The 23003-nt window shown below is 39.7% G+C and overlaps 2 long non-coding RNA genes across 2 annotated transcripts in view; one reads left to right on the forward strand and one right to left on the reverse strand.

The window, feature by feature from the left end:
* LOC309612486 overlaps window positions 1–9729 on the forward strand; it is a 56445-nt gene extending 46716 nt beyond the window's left edge. Inside the window, exon 3 of the long non-coding RNA XR_014235187.1 lies at window positions 149–9729. This is a non-coding gene — a long non-coding RNA (uncharacterized lncRNA). The remainder of the gene's footprint in view (window positions 1–148) is intronic.
* Window positions 8189–22646, reverse strand: LOC309612538. The gene is made up of 2 exons (XR_014235261.1): window positions 22580–22646; window positions 8189–22277 (listed from the first exon to the last, which is right to left on the reverse strand). It is a non-coding gene; the product is annotated as an uncharacterized lncRNA (long non-coding RNA).
* Window positions 22647–23003: the final 357 nt, after the last annotated feature.

The raw sequence follows: 23003 nt of genomic DNA on the forward strand, positions 1-23003 counted from the left end.
CCAGACGCGCAGGCTCAGTAATTGTGGCTCACGGGCCTAGTTGCTCGGCGGCACGTGGGATCTTCCCAGACCAGGGCTTGAACCCGTGTCCCCTGCATTGGCAGGCGTATTCTCAACCACTGCGCCACCAGGGAAGCCCAATACTAAGGTTTTGTGATATGTGTTAATATCTGGTAGAGTGAGTCCTCCCTTTTTGCTCTTCTTTTTCAAAGTTGACTTGGTTATCTGTTCTTTTATTTTGCCGTAAAAATTTGGAATAAATTTATCAAGTTCCTCAAACTGGAAGTTTTGTTTGGGATTATACTAAGTCTGGAAGTTAATTTGGAGAAAATTGACATCTTTACTATGTTGCTATCACATCCATGAACATGGTTGAGCTCCCCAATTTATTCATATCTTTTATATCCTATAATTAGAGTCTTAAAATATTCTCTATAAAGGTCTTATATGTTCTTTCTTAGGTTGATAATTCATAAATACTTTCTTGTAAAGTGTATAATGGTTTTTATAAATTGATTTTGTTTCTAGAAACCTGCTTGAGGTTTCTCATTGCAGCTCATAATATTTCTCTTTATTTTATTGGGTTTTTATATGTTCTGCAATTTATTAGTTTGGAGCTGAAGTTCATAGTTCTTGGCCTGAAAGTTGAATTTCCAATTGTAATAAAAATGAAAAGTTCAAGATCCCTCCTTTTCATAAGGATAAACAAGATATACAATTCCAGGATCTTAGCAAAACAACAACTAGGAATAAGTATATGTCCCATTATAATTACATCAAACCACATTCCCAAACACAGTAGCTTTCTTACTGGTAGTGATAACAACAGCAACAAAACAACACTAATCTTTCAGCTTATATATATTCTCAGCATAGTAATTCAGAATCAGATATGAATATCTCAGTTCTTTACATGTTTAAATTTGTTACACTGCAGCTAAATATCATGTTTTAATTTTTTGTTCATACTACACAGTTGTCCTTACTGATAATATGAATATTAATGTTATATTGTTTTCAATTTTGTTCATATATTGCATACATCAGTTTAACACAAGGCAGGATTTAGAATTATTTATCAATAGTAAAATTTACCAGGTATCTAAATATTTAAACACCAGACTGTAAAAGGAATCTATTTTCAATTTTGTTTATTTACATGTTTGCTCACATAAAAGGATACAGAAGTCTATCAGTTTTTAACCAACTCAGAATTACAGTTCTTCAGATTTAAAAGAGATCATTTGTATAGATTTACAGTGAAGAATAATTGTGAATTTCTGTGAATTATTCAAATAACAGTTTATATAGTCACATCACATTTTAGTAAATATAAATACTCAAACTTGGTAATAATTAAAAAAATTTCTAACAGTACTAACTATTTTTCTGCTTAATAAAATACCAAGGGATACCATTTCTAGTTGGGGACAGTCCAATGTAAACACTGGCGTAACAATTTGTTTCTAGATCATTCATAAGAACACTCACACAAATTCATCCTCTGGGACATTACATTCTTCTGTTTAGGAGTTTGAAATGTTCCAAAGGAAAGGAATAAGTTGTATGCCAAAGATGTCTCTTGAAAAATTAGAAGCAGCGTAATTGATCAAAACTAAGGAAATAATTACATAAATTATGGCATGTCCACCTGATGAAATACTGGGCAACCATGGTAATTTCAAGACTATACAGCCTATGAAAAAGTATCTATGTTGCTGAGTAAAGAAGGAAAATCTATCAAAATTGAACAAATACAGGATCTTGACTATATATCTAAAATAAGAAATGAAATTAATTGTTACTAGGCTGATGAGGTCTTGGGAGACTCCTTCATTCTCCATATTTCCTGTGGTAGTAATAATAATTGCCACAAAAATGTCTTGAGTATCTACTTTTGTGCTAGGTACTGTACTAGATACTTTGTATACATGATTTCTAATCTTCACAATAACCTATATCAATACTTCTCAAGCTTTAGTGAGCATCAGAATCCTCTGGAAAGCTTGTTAAAACACAGATTTCTGGGCTCAATCTTCAGAATTTCTGATTTAGTACAGCTGGTTCAGGATTCAAGAAGTTGCATTTCTAACAAATTCTTAAAAATGTTGATGCTGCTGGTCCAGTGCTGTAGACTGAATGTTTGTGTCCACCCAATATTCATATGTTAAAATCCTAATCCCCTATGTGATGGTATTAGGAGGTGAGTCCTTTGAGAGATGATTAGGTCATGAAGATTAGGATTAAGGCCCATATAAAAGGATTAGTGCCCATATAAAAGAGCAGGACTAGTGCCCATATAAAAGAGTAGGACTAGTGCCCATATAAAAGAGGCCCAAGAGAGCTTCCTCATCCCTTTTGCCATGGGAAGACACAGTGGAAAGATGGCTATCTATGAACTAGGAAGTGGGTCTTCACCAGACACCAAATTTGTGAGTGCCTTGGTCTTGGACTTCCCAGCCTCCAGAACTGTGAGAAATAAATTGCTGTTGTTTATAAGCCATCCAGTCTATAGAACTCTGTTATAGCAGCCTGAACAGACTAAGACATTCAGGGTCTACACCTTTAGAACCACTGATTTATAATAAAGGCATTTCTCCTGTTTTGCAAGTGAGAAAACTGAGAGTCAGAGATTAAATAACAAAGCTAGTAAGTTGTAGGGCCAGGATTTAACCACAAGTTTGACTAACTCCAAAGTCTGTCCTTTTTGCTCTATGTTTCACTTGTTCTTTAAGTGTGATCCTATCACTCAACCACAGAGTGTGTCAGTTATCTTGTCAGGGTCATCCATCCAGGGTGCTGCACAACTAGATGACTGGTCACTAGGCGACTCCACAAGATGGCATATACTTGGAGGAATCAGAGTCTGGCTCTTTGGGCTCCAAAATTCAGAAGCTGAGATCTTATTCATGTTCCTGAATTGACTGGACTTATGGGAGATTCCTTGTATGAAAAAAACTCTCAACAGGCTGATGTATAAAGTCAGGATGCCTGCTTAATAATTTACTATGAGAAATGTGATTGCCATGGGACCAGAAATTCCTGGTTGGCCTGACCAGGTGTGCTTTCCCTGGAGACATGTTATGTGCATGAGAAATGAAATTATCAGAAGGCTGCTTGGTGACCATGGAAGCAAGACTAGCGGACTTAATATGACTCAAATATTTCATGTCACTAGCTCTGTTGGCATGTACCAGTGCATATGTTTCCAGAAAAGAGATAACACATCAGGTGGATTAGTATTCATGTTGGACTGACCAAGTATTCACTGGTCCCTGGATGCTGCTCAAATGGGTCCACACTATTGGCTGCCAGGAGTCCCTTCTCCCACAAGTTTCTAAAACCAATTTACCTTCTTTCAGACTCACTGTGTTTTAGTTGTCTAAATAGCTTCAATCTGATGAAAATCAAGACTTGTAAGTCTGTTTAAGTCTGTGACCATATGGGCTGAATGTTTATGTCCTTCCTAAATTCCTGTGTTGAATCCTAACCCCCAAGGTGATGGTATTAGGAGGTGGGGACTTTGGGAGGTGTTTAGGTCATGAGGGTGGAGCCCTCATGAGTGAGATTAGTGCCTTTAACAAAGAGGCCCCAGAGAGGTCCCTTGCCCCTTATGCCATGTTAAGTCACAGTGAGAAGACAGCGTCTTTGAGGAAGTGGGCCCTTATCAGACACCGAATCTGCTGGCACCTTGATCTTGGACTTCCCTACCTTCAGAACTGTGAGAAATTTCTGTTGTTTTTAAGTTACCCAGTTTATGGTATTTTTGTTATAGCATTCTAAAAGGACTAAGATAGTGAGCAATTTTTCTCTTTAAGATGACTTTTACACATGTCTACTCTGATCTATTTTTATTTAGAATTATAGTTTTACTCTTAGGAAGAAATCTTATTTTTATCAGAAATGGCTTGATTCTTGGATTGCATGGGTAAATACATGGAGGTATTAGTTTTCTTGGCTTTATGGTTATGAGCCCCAAAGTTTAGAGAAAGGATAGAGAAAGGATTATAGTCAACATCCGGAGGCATCTGCAAGACTCCAGATCTGAGACAGCTAGTGAGAGTCTGAAAGCCCTATGCTGGCCAGCACAGCAGGGCTTGGAGTAAGAGGTGTAAGTGATGCTCATCAATGACAACAGATTCAAATCAACACATTCAATTTGTTGGCACACATGGGTGATTGCCCTTGTGGGGTTCCTGGCTCAGACATGCCCTTCACATGTGCTTGTTGCATTCCGTAGACCAGTGGTTCTCAAAATGTGGCACGATTATGGGCTGAATTGTGTCCCCTCCCAAAATTCATATGTTGAAGTCCCAACTGCTAGTCCCTCAGAATGTAACTGTATTTGGAGATGGAGCCTTTAAAGAGATAATATTAAATGAGATCATATGGGTAGGCCCTAATCCATGTGGCTGCATTTGGAGATAGGGCCTTCAAAGAGATGACTGAGTTAAACTTAGGCCCCTAGTAAGGCCCTAATACAGTATGACTGGTTTCCCTATAAGAAGAGAGAGACACACCAGGGATGCACACACACAGAGGAAAGGCTGTGTGAGGACATAGCAGGAAGGTGACCATCTGCAAGCCAAAAGAGGCCTCAGGAGACACCAAACTTGCCAACAACTTGATCTTGAACTTCGACTCTCCAGAACTGTGAGAAAAAGAAATCTCTGTCATTTAAGTCACCCAGTCTGTGGTGTTATGTTATGGCAGGGCTAGCTGACCGATACAGGTTCCCTTCAGCAGCAGCATCTGGGAGTGGGGCCCAGCCATTTGAGTTTTAGGAAGCCTTCCAAGTGATTTTGGTTCTTGTTACAGTTTGAGAACCACTGTCCTACACCTTTATGTCTAAGTTACTTGGAGAAGGGACTCTAACATTTAAATATGTTCTGTATGCTGACAACATAGACATTAATGTTATATTGTCTGTATAATCCTTTTTTGACAATACTATACAGACATTTTACATTAGCAGTCTCGATGAGCGTTAACTAGGGCATGTCCACGATGATCATGACCAAAGAGGGTTATTGGGTTTCACACTTTTGCAGAGCATCATGGACTTAAGAGCCTGAACAATGTGCATTCAGATCACTTATGAGCTGTGTGACCTTAGGCAAGTTACTTAGTCTCTCTGTGCCCAGTATCCTCATTTACACAATAGGGATAATGAAAGCATCATCTAACAGGCTTGTTAAGACGATTAAAGCACTTAGAACCCTGCTTGACACAGAGTAAGGACTATGTAAGTGTCTATTAAATGAAATGACTAAATGGCTTCATTAGTAAGAGGAATAATTTTTTGAGCAGTTTAGAAAGCAACTGGAAAGGTTTGGGTAGGCTTTGGTGACTTCTCTTGGAGGCAGTCTATGAAGGTGTCTGCATGCTTTCTACTTTATCCCCTCCTAAGGATGACTTGCCAGTGAGCACTTTATAGTTAACCCCTGTCTAGGAAGGCCACTTTCTCAGGTGTTCCTCAGAAGTGCCACTAGAGGTAACAGAACCCCAACATGGTTAGTATAAAGCTATTACAGAGTGTTTCCATCAATTGTTTCTGGTTGATGGTGATAAAGAATTGCAGATTTTCTCTCAGAGAAGATAGTTTCTTGGTGTGATGTGGATCAATGTAGACATCTGTCTCCAGGTTTCACTTATTTTTTCTTCCAGGAATTCTCAAAAATTACCCCTTCCTGGGAGAGGACACTGACTAATATATATGTGACTGCTTCACTATTGCTCTTGAAATCTGTGTTTGCTCAGAAAAAAAAGTCTTCACCTTGTCAGCTTCCTTTTGGGGGAACTTTTAGAGCTTGAATTTCAGGACATTCCAGTTTAGAAGTTTCTTTAATTTGTTATGCTTCTCTTTATGCCCAGAACTGCATTTTTAATATCTAGGCAGATGGTGTATAAATGCTCAGGAACTTTACACCCACAGTTCGCTTGGTGTGCTAGTAGGGCATTTCTTCAGAGTGCAGATTTTCTTCATTCTGATTATGATATAACTGCTAGATTTTCATCGACCAACTTGGAGGAATTTAGGTATAACCTACCTGTGTTTGCACCTTAAGCGGTTGTTTCCAGCTCTCATTTCTTGCAATTTGATATGTATTTCTTTTTTTTTTTTCTCAACCAAATCTTGCAATATTTTCTATAGATATTTCATTAAGGGGGAATAGACATTTAGGTCCTGAGTGTGTGAAAAATGAACTTATGCCAAATTATGCTCAAGATCTTTAGGTGATAATGTGTTCTGAATAATGAAATAGAGGTTTTTTTCTTTGTTACAATAGAGAATAAGGCTGCATGATTTTAGGTCAGGTCTTTTGGATATGAGGATTTGACTTGGGACCCAGGTGCACATTGGCCAACCTACTGATGAAGCAGATTAGAATTTCTAAGGCTTAGTTGTTTTTTACAAATGTGAAGAGTTAACTTCTACAATCCCTGCTCTTACTATCAGTCTTTTCGAAGACAAATATTTATTAAATATTCCTTATTTACCTCACATTGTATTTGCTTCTGTGAGGGACACAAGACATGTAAGACATGGCTCTTGTCCTGAAGAAGCTTAAAAATCCAGGTAAAGGTACAGAACTAATATGCATGGAGAAATTTAATGCAGAACTATATGCTAGAGGAGAACAATTTTTTTTCCCATTTCTGGCTTTTTTGAGGAGAAATTTTCCTGAGCACAATCCAGGCTTCTCTCTCCCTTTTATTCACTACATCCCCAAAGTATATTTTGCACCTGGGTACATATTTATCCCTTGCCCTGGTCCAGGACTGCCTGAGATTGGGGCAAGTCTGCCTAAATAAATCTAGGGGTTAGTCCTAGCAAAACCACTTGGTAATAAAGCTGATGTTTTGGCCTCCATATTTATTCTTTGTTTTAACTCTCAGTTTTTTACAGAAACCAGATTAGGAAGATACCTGAACAGTATATGATACTGCAGCTAACATCCATGGTAATTCAGTGGGCTGTGCGTGGCTGGGGAAGACTTCGTGAAGATTCAGTGGGGTTGGATCTTGAAGAATGACTAGGACCTAGAAAACAGAAAGAAGGTTTGGAGTCTTTTCAGCCCCATTTGCAATCTCTTTAGCTTTTAGAGTAATGTAGTGGGGAGAAATAGCAATGATTTTCTGATTGTAGATGACTTCATGAACATCACAAAGGAAAAGAAATTGAGTTGAACGCCAGACTTTTGTAATTTCCTAGGTTTGTGGATAGAGGCAAATTATGTTCCTGACTGGTCGAACAGCAAAACCTTCTCTCAAGAAGTGTCATTTGCCCAAACCCACTAGCCAAACTCATCCAAGTCCTTGGAGAAATGGCTCCGTCAGCCAGAGGATGCTGGTGCCTTCAAGTCCTACCCACTGAGAGCAGGAGGGGTAGGAGGCCGCCTCCTAGAACCACTCAACATCTTCAGTGCTTCTCACTTCTTCAGGGTCTTTAGGGCGGACACTGAGAATCAGTTGCCAAACATGAAGCCCGGCCTTCTGAAGACATGTTTGAAGGTGGCTCCTCTGCCTGCTGTGGGACTGTAGGCAAATCGCTAAGTGCTCTGGATCTTACTCCTCTTTGGTCAGACGCTGGAATGGGTGCAGGTTCTTGAAGACCACTGCCAACTCTGGGACAGAGCTTTTATTAGAAAATTTGTGTTCACCAACAAGTTCCTGGAGTTCTATAAAACCTTGTGGATTTGAATACAAACAAAGGTAACTGTATCAAAGGCTTTTCATTTCATATCGTGAAGTGTGTTGTTATGCACAGTTCATTCTATTAGAAAACGAAACATGTAGAACTAAATTAAAATGCAGAGTGTGGATCCCTCAGGGGGGACTTCTGAAATACTTGGCATGAAATGTTGCATAGATTTCTTGTTAACCAGAAAATGATTTTAGCGAGCAACCCTTCCTGAGGCCTCGGGAAGGAGCTGCGGCGTCGTGAGCCTCTGAAGCTGCAAGGTGGGTGCTCGATATTACACACGTTTATCTCGGTTGCCAGAAACTCTACATCGCCATCTGTCTCAAGCTTCGCCAGAAGCTACCTGTGGCTTAAAGGCCAGAAAGGTCTTGACAACAAGGGGGCTTAGGGGAATAATGTGGAAATAAAATATTTGCAAGTTTTTTGTTAACTCTCCTCTTGACACTGTGTGAGGTGTTTAGCTCTTTCTCAGGTTTCATGCCGTGAGGATACTTTCGTGATGATTTTTTAAAAAGACAGAATCAATTTCCTTTGGCGGATGCAGTCATAACACAGTGCCTAGGAATACAGTTATCAGCCCTTATATTCGAGCTATTTGGTAGTGCTCTCGATGGAGAAGTGAACAGCTGGGGGAAGAGGTCTCTGTGAGAGGAACTGAAATTGTTCACTAACACTGGGCTCCTCTATAGCCAAAGGGAATAAGCAAACTGAAACCATCATCAGCAGAGTTCAGAAAAATCCTCCATTAGGCTACATTTCCAGTAATTGTCTCAATGCAGTGGCATTAATACTGACATCTGCCCCTTCTGTCTTCTGCAACTGCATTCTAAAGAAACAGCTTTGGAAATCAGATTTAAAATTGTGGCTACTCAGTGAACTGTGGACCACTAAGGCCTTAACTAGGTATGTGAAGGGGAAATGGAAATTGCCCATGTAAATGAAAATGTCACAGTAAATACGTTGTGTTTTTATTTCAGGCTTAAAAGCCAAAGCCTAAGCCATGCAATATAATCCGAAAAAATTAAGCAAGAAGTTGAAATGGTAATTGGTTAGCAGTTCTGAAAAATCAAGTGGGGCAGCTACCTTTTTACTTGCTCTGTGTCCTTGGCCAGGGTCCTTTGTGACTCCTGCTTCCTGATTTCTAAAATGAGGAGAAGTGAGGATCCCATGACATACCACATATAACTCACCAAGCCCAGTGCTTGGCACATTGGGAGGTTCAGTATTTCTACCTTTTTATTTCCATCCCTTTTCCTGTCCCTCTTTTGTATTGTTTTCTGTGTGACAAGGTTAAACACTAGAAGTAACAAGGTGACATCAGAAGACACGCTTTCCTGTTTATTTAAAAACAAAAAATCACAGTATTAAAGAGATTTTCCTTGATGATACCAAGTAAATAAGTTATCCAATTATGGAGAATCAACAGTATAAAAACAATTTTTCTTTTTGCAGGATTGCATGATTTCAAGATGTCCTATTCTGACCCTTAGCACTTTGCCTATCCTGCATTTCCTCCATGACATTCCTTGCATCCTTCATCAGTAAATGCTTATTGAGCATCCAGTTGGTTACGAGTAGAGGTAGCTTTAGGATCTTTGGAAGGCCTGGGCACTAGGAAATGGGGAGACTAAGTCTTGGGGCTCCCTCTACCTCTGACTTACTGTGGTTCCTTGGGCAGCCTCAAATGAGAAAATTAGTATCAAAGCATTTGTCAAGGTCCTTTCTGCACTCTCTCCTTCTGGATGAAGACAATGTGAGCTGATGTCCTTAAAGGGCTTCCAGTGTTCAGCTTGGTGATAGAAAGAGAGTAGTATTTCATGAGTCCTTGAAAGGCAAGTGTGTAGGTCAGAAGTCCCAGGCCTACGGGGATGGGTAGGTAAATGAATGAAGGTAGGAACCCGAGAAGAGCAGCAGTGGTGGAGACTCATGAGTTGGAGAGCACAGCCCTCGTAATCTTTGCTCTAATTCTTCTAAACTAAAAAAAAAAAAAAAAAAAAAAAAATTCTTCTAAACTTATTTAAATACTAACCTATAAAAATGGTGTCTGCTGCTGGACTGGCCTCAGGTTGCCAGTTGACAGATTCTAGTGTGGATTGCGGGTTGGAAACTCAGGTGAACCTGAGAAAGGTGCTGACCAGCCTCTTCTGGGTGCTGTTCTTTTTGGGAGAGGTGGGCCCCAGTCTGAGTTGAATTTTTTTTCTTGTTTCTAAAGGATTCAGCCTCATTAGAGCCTCTTATCCTGGAAAATCAGCAGAATTTTAACTGCTGAAATTTCTCCGAGTCAGCATGGGATGCTTATGTGCTCCCAGTCACACCTTTGGTTTGTTTTGCAATTCAGAATTGGGTTTCCCTGCTGTGGCTGATGCACTTGGCTTTGGTTATAGTGCAATAAATTCAAATAAACATTTATGAGGGTAAGTAATCATATTTTATGCAAACAAATTATTCTTCCTTAAAAGTCACTCTTTAAAAATGCATGCTATTTCTTTTCTCAGTTAGCATATCAAGCTAATAAAAGTTATTGTATCATCAAAATTCCCTTCATGACTCTTTATTGTTCCATTTATGTTAAATTTAGAAGATTGGTCTCCATTTTGTTTCTCCCCTCCTCGCCCATTAAAATTTTATACTCTTACCACTTGTATAAGAAATCATGATTAGTTCCCATATCCCATAATTATAGCAAAATAACTAGAGATAGCTCCTTCTGAGAGAGGACAATGCCCATTAAAAAATGTATGTAGTTTCCAAATTCAAGGAACATGATTTACTAGCTATTAAAATTGAAGTTCAGTATCACAAATAGCTTTGTGATCCCAAGTGTCTTCTTGGTCAAACTGTGTAATACTTTAGGTATCCAGTTTGCTTCCCTATCGAGGAATGCCTGGTTGCTGCTGAGGAATTTATGCAGGATGTGATGGAGGACATTCCTCAGTCCCCTCCTGTGAAGGAAGAACACAATAAAGCTCAGATTTGTCACCTTGATGCACTCATTTGGACAAGTGTGTTTGAATGCTGGAAAGTGCCTCTAGGGAAGAGAGTGGGAGATGCTTTCAGTTCTAAGGGAATCTGGAAGGGAGATTCGGAAAATGAAATTATGGGAATGAGGGATTAGGGGGAAAGTGAGTGAATCATTGTAGGGCAAAACCCTTCTGAAGTGTTCTGCTGGGAGGAAACTGTAGGGGAACAAAAATTGACACCCCAAAGTGTGGTGCCAATTTTGGCATGCCAATTATTTCTAGCTGAAAACAATCAAGGCCCAAAAGATTCAGGAAGAACCTTTGACCTTCCCCCTGACTGCCTAAAGAATGTACTGTAGATAGAAGACCTGTTCCAGAAAGGGAGCTATCACTATAGGTCACTACAGCACGAACTAGGTGTGTAGACTGGGAGGAACCTAGCAAAGTCTGTTTGTTAGAATTCCTCTCTGTGTCCCATTGTCTCTGCAAGGCCCAGCAAACATTTATTTACCAAACACTTGCTTTTCCATCTCCATGTCAATTGCCTTCCTCCCCTTCAAGTCCCAAACCACTACCCCCAACATCCTCTTTAGTCTTTAGCTGAAGATGGTATTTAAGGTGAGGCTTTCAGCCATTTTGGTGAGTTACTCTGTTTTCCTGGGTCTCTCCCATGTATAAATGTTATTAAACTTTTGTTTGATTTTTCTCCTCTTAATCTGTCTTATGTCAATTTAATTCTTGGACCAGCCAGAAGAACCTAGAAGGGTAGAGGAAAATTTCTTCCTCCCGGACAGACCCTAAGCAGATAATCAGCATTTATTAAGTGTCCTCAGTGGGTGGCCCATTCTGTGCTACCCACTATGTTCTCTAAGAAGCATGCAGTCTGCTGGTGAAAACATCCAAAGCCATCTGAACCCACAGGCTGAACCAGGCTCCCTAGATACTTCAGCGGTGTAGAAGACTCCTGCTGAGAATGCAGCTCTCTGAAAAGAAACCCTCTGAAACCCACATGAGTTCAGCTTACATGCCACATGAGTGAGTATACAGTCTGGTTATTTCTTGGCAATAGAACATAACTCTCCAGAATCATTGCTTCTGTATTCTCTGACAGGTTCTAAGATGATGGCATCTGACTGGGCAAAACCTTGTACCCAGAATAAGCACCTGCATATCATCCCCCTAAAGCCTGAGATGGAGGAGACAGTGTCAGAGCACAAAACACGTATAGACTTGTGCCAAACAATAGAGGTCTCAATCCTGTTTGGCCACTTACCGGCTCTGTGACCTTGGGCAGATTACTTAATTGTTCTGCACTTTGGTTTCCTCATCTACAAAATAGGGTTAGTAGAACCTACTTCCTGGGGTTATTGTATTAAATAAGAGAACACATGTAAAATATCCATCATGGTACTTGGAATAAAATAGGTACTCAAAAATAGTAGCTTTATTACTTTTATTGTGTTGATTTCCCATCACAGTAACTCTAACATAAAACAGTTAAACTAATTTGCATGTACTACTTAGGTATGCAGTTCGCTCTGGTTATTTAAATCTATTTTTATTCCATATTCAGTTTGAGGTATAGTTCATGTCATGAATATTACTTTCAGTCTTTATACCAGAAACACTCAGAAAATTATTGCTAACAATGTATAATAATTGTAGTATTTTTGACTTCATGTTTTAAAAAAATAACCGGTCATAGTTATAAATATGTAAGTGTAATATTTCCCTTTCTACTGAAGGGAAAACATTTTCTATTTATTGTAGTTCTACCTCTGAAAATAAACACTACAGTGTAAACATACCAGCAAGGCTGTCTTGAGTTTAAAAATCAGCGAAAATAAATTTAACTTCAGAGACAGGTAATGAATGCACACCTCAAACCCCTGTTTGAGAAGAGGTATATCCTTGGGGCAAAGGTGCTGAAAAGTAGCTAGTCAAAATGGGATGTCTCAAATTCTGTCTAAAACCAATGTGTTATCACCATCATCATCACATCATTGTCATCAAGCTTGCCAGGCTTAATGTATCATAATTTGGCTTTGCCTTCCATAGAAAGGTCTCACCCTGCAAAAATATCAGGGGTCTTCAAAGTCCACAAGTGGACTTTCTGGCTCAGAGAAGAGCTGCTGATAGTTGAAAGGTGCGTTGATATTTGTAAGAACTGCATCCATTTCCCATAGGACCCACAGTTTCTGATTCTGGAAACAGGGTAAGTATCACTTCACTTGTGTAGCTTCTACCCCTCTGTCCCCAGCTGGTCTCTGTTCCTAGGGTCATTCCTCCCTCTGTACTTTCCATCAACTGCTTTTCCTCCTCTGTGTTGACACTGACTCCCTTGAGCTGCCATATTTGTGGTTGTGGTCTTGTTATTCTTCATTTTGTTTAATTGTATTCTTCCACTTCCTACCTTGTATACTTCTTGGGTCACTGGATTCTCTGCTTCTGTCCCTGGAGGCCACTGCCGTCACATTCTGAGTGACCTCTGATCTGGTCCTTGACTTGCTCCACCTTTGGCTGCCACAGTCGAGTGATTCCATGCTACTTATGTACCTAGAGTGAAGAGGAGTTCATTTACTTTTTTTTCCCCTCTTGAATTACTCCTCTGGCTCAGGAACCCACTCCATGGGCCAGATGATGCGTCAGGTGGGCATATGTGTGTGTGTCAGTGTAAGACCTATCTCTATACCTGTGGTGGGAAGAAAATTTTGTCAAGTTAAATGCTGGTTGCTTTAGGAGATTGTGTTCAAATTACAGTTTGAGATCCGTTAGTGGGTCATGAAATCAACATAACAATCAACATAACTTGCAGCCAAGTAGAAGTTTTTCATTAAACAATGAAGTAGAATAAAAAAAAGAAAATATCAGAGAGCATTTTAGTGAGGATACAGTGTCTCTACATCTCTTTCTCTCTTTTTTCCTATGATCTGTCTATCATGTTTGTATGTGTGTATATATTGGGTTGCCATGTAAATGTATTTCTCATTGAGTTTCTCAACCAAGAAAGTTTGAGTTAGAAGAATTCTAATTCTAATTCTAACTCTAGTAGAATTAGAGCAGAATTTCACCCAGGAAGAATATTTTTCTTTTGTTTTGAAAACTTAAACACCTCCTCGGGATGGCTTCATAAAAATTGTGATTCCTCTGTGCACCCCTTCCCCCAGCTCCATCCCATCTGCTACATGCTCTGCTCAGGGTAGGGCATTCAAGAGAGAAAAATGATATGTGTAATAAAGTTACCACCACCACTGCCACTAACCTAACCCCTTTCCATGGTTAAGAGAGCCCAGGGTTTGGGGTCCCTGCAAATAAACAAGAGAGGAATATGGGAGACACTGCTGGAGGCTGAGGTTTTGGGGTACAGAGGACAAGACGGATGGAAAAACAGACAAACACATAAACAAAGCTGGTATCATGGAGGTAAGGGAGCAAGGAGAACACAGATAAAAATTCTTTAAGGGGTGATTGGGGTGGAGGAGAGTGGCAGTGGGGAAGAGGTGAGAGGTGAGAATGTACATTAGTCAGTTTTAAGTTATGTGTTCTATGCTGCGCTCCGTTACTTTCAAATCCTCACACAAATGCTTATTTTGCTCACAGACTTGTGTTTGTAGTATTCTTCAGAAAGAAGGCAAAAGATGATGGTCTCAGAGCTCCTAAGGTTGAACTGAGAGTGCTAGTTAGGATCTAGAGAATGTCTATGAAGCAGGATTGACCCAGGTGTGGAAGCTAGATAAACCTCTTTCCCTCAAATACACCAAGAGAAGATGACATTTGAAAAGGCAGGAAGGATGAGCACTGATATTTTGTGGTGTTGATGTCCTCTAGCCAAAGACCAGCAGGAACACACACGCAGTGGAACAAGCTTCATCTATTGCTTGTTGAACTGTGTGGCATCTCAGTGAGAGGATGTTTGAAAGGACTTTATAGGATTTGGGCTTGTGTTGATGACGTGAGGGGACGTTTTAAGGAAACGGGGCTTTGCTCTGATTGGATGCTGTCAGAAAATAGGGGTAATTCTCTGATTGGGTATCTTAATCGGACTAGAGGAGAGGTTCCAAGTGTGATTGGGAAAGAAGGAGCACTCACCCTTGTTACCTGGGATGGGGGATGTTTTGGTGTTTTGTGCGTTGGACAATGTTCATGTTTTATCCGTGTTCACACATACGGAGTTGTCCTGTTTTTGTCTTCACCCATCATGGCCACAGAGTGGCCTTGTCTGATATTGATGTTCCATAAAATTGTTTATGTTCAACAGAAGAACACCCATCTGTGTGTGCCAGGCTAGTTCACACATACTTACGTATGTGATGTGTTTTATATATACGTAAAGGTTGTCTAGGTAGTTGTTGAATATATGTTGACATGCATGTTAAGTACTAAGCTCCCTGCTTGAAAGGAAAGGGAATTCACATACTCTCATTAATTAAAGGAAATTCCACAGTCTCTCTTGTGAATCCCATTCACTACCCTCAAACTTGCAAATTAACAAATTAGAACGGCCCCTGACTTAAAATTTTCTAGTATAATTTGAGTGACAAAGTCAATGTCTTTAATGATGGACAGAACTGATTACCTGCATACATTATAATGGGATCATGTGGATATGGAGTTGCAGCATTCTTTGCTAAAAGCCAGAAGCCCTGTGGATGGTCTGAAGTAGGCAGCTTTCTTGAGGCAGCTGGTGGGGCTGGGAATGGTGCTGGCAACCCAACATGTCTGTACGGCTAAATTCAGCTGAGCTCCATTTGAAAGACAGCTGTCTGGGCTGCAAAGGAATACTTAGAACTATAATGAATCACTGCACAGCAAAGTGGGTTAATACCATAATATCACTGAGAAATCATTTATAATGATGGTGAATTATACAACACAGCAATATGCTGACTTTAATTCCAGTGCCATATGGCTTTAGGTTTAAGTTTATGCCTTTGGGGGGTGGGATGGGATGGTTTAAGGTTTTTTGTATAGGGAAGATCATAAAAACATGATGTTATTTTAGTAGGAGAGTGGAAATCTCAGTAAAAGATAGACCTAAGACAGAAAGTGAAGATGGAGGGGGATATAGCAAACGCAGAATGACTTTTATTATTTTGTAGTCAATGAGAGCTGTGGGGTATTTATGATTTCATGATTCCTGAAACAATAGGTGACTTCAGAATGCCTGACCTCTCCTGTGGGGCTGTAGCATTCAGGGCAAACCTGTCTCTGGGTACCTGGATTAGGGGTGGGCATGGAATGTATACGTCTGAGTCAAGAATCTTGCTGGGGTAATGCTGAAGTGAGTGGTGATCATTCTAGTAATAGCAAATATTTTTGAAGTACTTATATAATGTGTCAGGTCCTGGGGTAAAGGTTTTCATACGTAATCTGAATTAATTCTCAAAACAAACCTTTAAGCTAGATACCACTAATGCTCCCCTTTTACAGGATGGGTACACTGAGGTTTTGAGAAGTTAAATCTATTGTCTAAAGTCACACAGCTAATAAATACAAGGCTTAAACTGATGTAAATTGAAGAGAAAATGAAAATATACAGTGTTAGGAATACCAAAAAGTGTTTTAGAGGGAGGAACACCCATTTAGATTTCTTGGTCTGATTAAGGCAGCAAGTATCATTGAGCATCCACCCTGCAGGGTGCTGGGACAGGCACTGGATGCCCACTGTCCTCTAAACAAGCCACCTACATGAGTGAGAGCATGAGGAATCTCAAGGAGGAGCAGGGGAGGCCTGGGACATGGAAGGACATGGGGTGCATGGCAGTAGAGATGGTTACTAGGAAAGTGACAGGTTTCAATGAAGACACCTGTAGGCCACATTCCACTTCTTTTGTGTATATCTTATGATTTAAAATGTTGCCCACACATGCCTGCGAAGAAGGTTATGGTCTCCCTGTTTTTCAGAAAAGAACTTTGAGGTTGAGAGGCATCACTCAACTTGCTTAAAGTACACAGGACAAAAAGCTATGCCTTCTAAGTGTCAAACTCATTTCAGATCACAGCAGGTGCAGGTCAGCTGGCACTGCACTGAGATAAAAGACCAACAGTTGCCCTTCTCTGTACTCTGTACCCCATCCTAGCCAAATGCTCACCCCTGTGTCAGCTGTGAATCCTGGGTCGTCCAGGTGCTGGGATTGAAGCCACTCCCCAAAACCTGCAATCGGCAGGATTACTTGGTCAGTTGTGCATCGTCTGTTGCCTGGCTGGTGACTCTGTCTAAATTCTTGTTCTTGCTTCTACTCCTTGTCTGCCTTCCTGAGCTCTGGTCTGTGCTAGCCTCTGACCTGGGACACCTGTGCATTCTTTACATCCTGCTTGCCTCCTGTTCTCCATCCCAGGCACTCTGCCCACCTAGGGCTTGCCCCAGGTCCTGGGCCCTGTACTTTGTTATCTCTTAGCTCTTCAGGTCTAAATCACTCTGTTATTATTAATTTTAGGGGTAGTTTATAATATAAAAAACAAGTTTAATTTTTCAAATATAAAGTTGTATTAAATTGTTGAATATGTTTTAAAAAAGACATGTATTTCCCTACCACGAGACCCAAGACACCACTGATGATATGCCTCTCTGAGATTTTACACTGGAATCAGTAAAATCCCCTAGCATAGTGGTTCTGAAACCTGGCTTCCCATTAGAATGCTTGGGAAGCTTGAAAGAATGTCTGGGCCCCACTCCAGGGACTCTGATTTAACTGCTCTAAAGGGTGGGCTCAGGAAAACACAGATAATTCTAATGTGTAGCCAAGTTTAGGAACTATTGAGCTAGCACCACCAGCATTTTAATGTTAGGTAAAGCATTAAAATTTGCCTTAAAAGGTAGGGTTGCCAGATTTAGCAAATAAAAATACAAGACGCCAAGTTGAATTTGAATTTCAGATAAATGACAAATAATTTTTTTGTATGAGTATATCCCATGCAATATTTGGGACATATTTTTACTAAAAATTATTTGTTGTTTAACAGGGCATCTTGCATTTTATTTGACAACCCTATTTTTAGGGAGAATCCCCATAGTTTAGAGAATGTATTTTCCTTTTCCTGGTTTTACTGATACTCAAATTAATACTGTTTTTTGTGCTCATGTTCCACTGAAAAGGTATCTGAAATCAAGGGTTCGTGATTACACCCTCCCAGAAATTTCTACAGGAGAAAGCCTTATATATCCAAAGAAGCCAATGTTTCAGCTAGCAATAGATTTCTCAATGTCTAGCCCCTTCTTACTTTTGCATACTCTGGTTGGTGGCTTATCCAGCCAACTTTATAACCATTTTGCTAGTTTCTTCTTTGAAATGAATCAACCCATAAGTCAATTTTCCTAGCTTAGAACAAGAAAGTATTCCAAAAAGCTCTTTTTGGAAGAACTATGGGAGACCTAAGAACAAAGCATTGTAGCTGAAGAGGGAGGAACATGTGATAGGATACAGAGAAAGCATGTGCTATATTGGCTTTGTCAAATGGGAGCAAAGTGATTGTAAACCAAGATTTCATCAATAATGCATTATTATTTTGAAGACATTAGAAGTAACTAAGTGTTTACAAGCTTTATGACAGATGTGACATTTTAATGGGCCCTTAAATGAAGTGAATTATTAAAAAGCATACTTTGGATGAGGTCATGGACTCTTCAAGTTCAGGAATCAATAGAAATAGACTGTGCATGCCAATATGGCTACAGCTATGCCAGTAATTTGTGCTGTTGGGTTATCATATTATAATGGAACAATGAGAACTCACCTTCTTCCCATTACTGCCCACCCCCTCTAACATTCATCAAGAAGATCTGATACAGAACAGGGATCCAATACTGAAAGCCTCATCTGTTTCAGTTCTCATATGGAAAATACCCCTATATGTTGATCCTCCATTAAGCCATTAGGCTGAAAATAACAAGAAGAAAAATAAAAATAACAAAAAGATAGAGATGGTATCTTCTGTCTCTTCCTGTCTTTCTCTTAATGATCTGATCGTTTTTTTTTTTGGTTTTGCTTTTGTTTTTTTTTTGCCTGACAGCAAACATCTGGATGGCTCCAAACATCAAGAGTGTTACTAGTATTTTAAAACTTAAAAAAAATTGGGAGGTTGGGATTGGCATATATACACTATTATGTATAAAGTAGATAACAAATAAGAACATGCTGTATAAAAAATAAAATTAAATTAAAAAATAAATTAAACAGAACATAAAAAAAGAAGATTTTTCTTCAAATGGGATATTCTGTACAAGACAAATCTGTATGTAATACAGATTAAAAAAGCAGAGCTTTTCATTTGAAGAGGGGGCCAGAACCAAGCTCTGTTTGCTCAATTCTTCCTACCCTCATCTGAGGTATTTCTGCAGAACCCTTAGGGTTCTATGGAGCTCATAGAATCTATGAAAACCACTTATATAGACCATCTGATTTATTTTAAGTTTTTATTTAGCTTCAGGTTGTTTGAGTATTTGCAATAATTGAGATGGTTGTTAATAGGGCCACCCATTGTTCATCTGTGACAGGATCTGTAGAACATGGCAGCTTAGGGCTCTTACTATAAAATCTTGTCAGGGTGCTCAGTTTTCAGTGTATTGTTGGAGATAAAGAGATGTTGAGAGATTTGCATTGAAGGGCAGTAGCAAATGCCACTTGTCATTCATTGTAACTCACCCTCTTGAATTGGAGGCTGTAAGTGCTTAGGGTTTTGTACTTGTATCTGAGAAAGAAGGTAAAGAGCCCTGAGCACAAAGGCATTTGGAATGTGGGAGAGAAGCAGTTATGCGAACTCTTGGTGCAGTGAAGACTGAGGCTCCTGCTAAAAGGGAGGTTCACGGAGTACCCTCTCCTAGATATGCACTGGCTTTTGACACTTTCACAGTTCAGGAATCAGGTTCTTAAACCTGAAGTGCAATTTTTAAATGGTATGAGAGAAATAAGTGAGCAAGGAGGAAAATATCAAAGAGGTTTTAAAATTTAGGATGCCTTCAGCTGAAAATAACAGAAAAGACATCTAAAAGAAGCTTAAAAGTAGGAATATGTATTCTCTCATAGAGCATGTTCTTAGGTAGACAATTCTGGAGTTGATTAATTCCGTGGCTCAACATCATCTAGAACCCAAGTCTTACCATTTGTCTGCTCCGTCATCTCTAGTATTTGTACTCTGACCTATCCTCTCATGATTACCAGGTGCCTGACATGTTCCAGGCATCACATACAGGTGGCCACTTTGATGGAAAGGTCTCTTTCTGTCGGTGAGAAAAAGCTATTTCCAGAGCTCCCGCCTGCCCCCTGATTTCCCCTTGCATATCATTGGCCAACACAGCAAGACAAGCCCAAGCCTAAAACAATCACAGAAAAAGAAAATAATTGTCTTGGGCCAATCATGACTCACCACCTGGGGCTGGGGAGGAGACCAGTGCTCCGGAAGCACTTGTTTCTTCTGTGGGTATCAAGAAAAAGGCGAAGAAATTTCAATCAGTATCATCTACCACAGGTCCCAGGTTTGTCACTCTTTGCCATTTTGGGGGGGGGCACACTCAGTGGAGATCACTCAGTGATCTCCAGTGAGCCCTAGAAATATTGTAAAAATTTAAAGCCAAACTACACTGAACTATTTTTTTTTAATTAATTAATTTATTTATGGCCGTGTTGGGTCTTCGTTTCTGTGCGAGGGCTTTCTCTAGTTGCGGCAAGCGGGGGCCACTCTTCATTGCGGTGCGCGGGCCTCTCACTATCGCGGCCTCTCTTGTTGCGGAGCACAGGCTCCAGACGCGCAGGCTCAGTAATGGTGGCTCACGGGCCTAGCTGCTCTGCGGCATGTGGGATCTTCCCAGACCAGGGCTAGAACCCGTGTGCCCTGCATTGGCAGGCAGATTCTCAACCACTGCGCCACCAGGGAAGCCCCTATGAACTATTTTTAATTAAAAAAATGAATAAGCTGAAAAACAATTTCAAAAAAATGATCTATATTTACAGTATACACTAAGACTCCATATGGATTTGAGGTAAATACAAAAACACAATACAAAAAACAAAACAAAACACCTCTTCATAAGTTCTAGAGAAACTAGAAGAAAATAGCAGTTCATATCAGGAAAAATGTGAACTCTCTTAGCTTTGCAGCAATAGAAAGTAATAGAAGAAATAACATAAAAGTATTGATATATTTGAATGTAAAAAATCATGGATTTTTGTATAATGAGAAAGCAAACTAATAAAACTGGACAAATGGCTGGAAAAACATTTTAATCAAAGATTACAAAAGGTTAATAGTTCTAATCTGTAATTTTACTTTCAAATTTATAAGAAAAAGTATGCATTAAGACTAGAATAAGCACAAAATACAGGAGGAGATAATTCACAAGAGGGGAAACAAACAGTAATTAAACATACAAAAAACCCATACAACCTCATTAGATATGAAAAATGCAAATGAAAGCAAACTTGAGATGCAATTTTGTACCTCCTAGAAAAACTTTAAAAGATTATAATACAATTATTGTTGTAGTATAGCTGATACACCTGTTCATTGCTGAGAAATTGATATGTCGTTTTGAAAAAGTAAATATGATGATATGTAATGAGAGTCACAAAAATGTTCATAATCTTTTTATCATAATTTAAATATAGAAAGTTTATTCTAACCAAATAAGCCAAGAGAAGCAAGAAGCTGTATATTCAAAGATATTTACTGCCATAAAAGCTCTAGTAGAAAAAGCTGGAAACCACTGAAATGTGCAATATATGGAAATGGTTTAATAAATTATGTTCAAATATTATTATGTGAGACATAATAATAAGGGAAATATTCCTGATAAAACATGAGAAAATGGCAGAAGTCAATTATATTTGCATTATAATAACAATTATATAAAGCATTTCCTTGTGGAAGATAATATACAGAAATGGAAACCATATTAGGAGGATGAGCTATTGGTATATTATTAATTGTACAAAATATTTCTTTAATGTAGCTGTATTAGTCATCTATTCCTATGTAATAAAATAGTGGCTTAAAACAACAAGCATTTTGAATTTCTCAGTTTCTGTGATCAGAAATATGTGAGCAGCTTAGCTGGGTGATTCTGGCTCAAGGTCCCTCACAAGGTTGCCGTCATCTGAGACTTGACAGAGGCTGGAAGATCTGCTTCCAAGCTCACGTACGTGGCTCTTGACAGGAGGCCTCAGTTCCTTGTTCTGTGGGTCTCTCCATAAAGTTTCTTGAGTGTCCTCATGGACACTTCTCCCAGAGTAAGTGATGGAGGGGGGCAGAGGAAGGAAGGAAGGAAGAAAAGATGGAGGAGGAGGAGGAGATAGCAGTGCCTTTTATGACATGGCCGTCCAGTCATCCACCATCATTTGCATTGTATTCTGTTTGTCAGAATTGAGTCTCTAAGTGTAGCCCACACTCAGAGGGAAGGGAAATAGGCTCCACTTTTTGAAAGGAGGCATGCCAAAACATTTGTGAACATATTTAAAATCACCACAGTTATTAAGATTTCGTTAACAATAGGCTGAAACAGAAAAGTGGATGACCCATTTAACATGTATGAGGTATGCGTGTTGAGTGGGGGAAGTATTAAAAAAAAAGCAGATGAAGTGACCTATCATGATGAAATTAAAAAGCCAAAGAGGGCTTCCCTGGTGGTGCAGTGGTTGAGAGTCTGCCTGCCGGTGCAGGGGACGCGGGTTCGAGCCCTGGTCTGGGAGGATCCCACATGCCGCGGAGCAACTGGGCCCGTGAGCCGCAATTACTGAGCCTGCGCGTCTGGAGCCTGTGCTCCACAACAAGAGAGGCCACGATAGTGAGAGGCCCGCGCACCGCGATGAAGAGTGGCCCCCACTTGCTGCAACTGGGGAGAGCCCTCGCACAGAAACGAAGACCCAACACAGCCATAAATAAAAAAAAAAAAAAAAAAAAAAAAAAGCCAAAGAAAACAGACTGTACTCCCAGGTGAAGGTAATGATTTCTGTCACTGTGGTGGCTGGAGCAGTGGTATTGCTGGTTTACCCCTCACTTGGGTCCAGAGGGATGGAGGCATGGTGTCTAGCCGGCAGATGTCAAGAAATTTCCTTTCTTTCTAACAACACTGCACAGGGTAAGCATAACATTTTCTCAGCCACCTCTGAGGGGCCTTGTCTTCCTGAAAGCTCTGGTTGTTAGGTGTATATTTCATCTAAATGAACAATTACCTCTGAGCCATCACAATGCATTTGGAATTCAATTTTTTTTTAAAAAAATCACAGAACATGAGCTATGGTCAGTAATTACTAAACGCACATGGAAAAATGAAAAACAAATGCCAGTTAGTGCTAAAGCTACAGTTAAGTAGACCAGAGCATCCTGCTTGAATTCTGAAATATTTT

The sequence above is a fragment of the Balaenoptera borealis genome, assembly GCF_965194805.1.
Source record: "Balaenoptera borealis genome assembly, chromosome: 15".
NCBI lineage: Eukaryota > Metazoa > Chordata > Mammalia > Artiodactyla > Balaenopteridae > Balaenoptera > Balaenoptera borealis.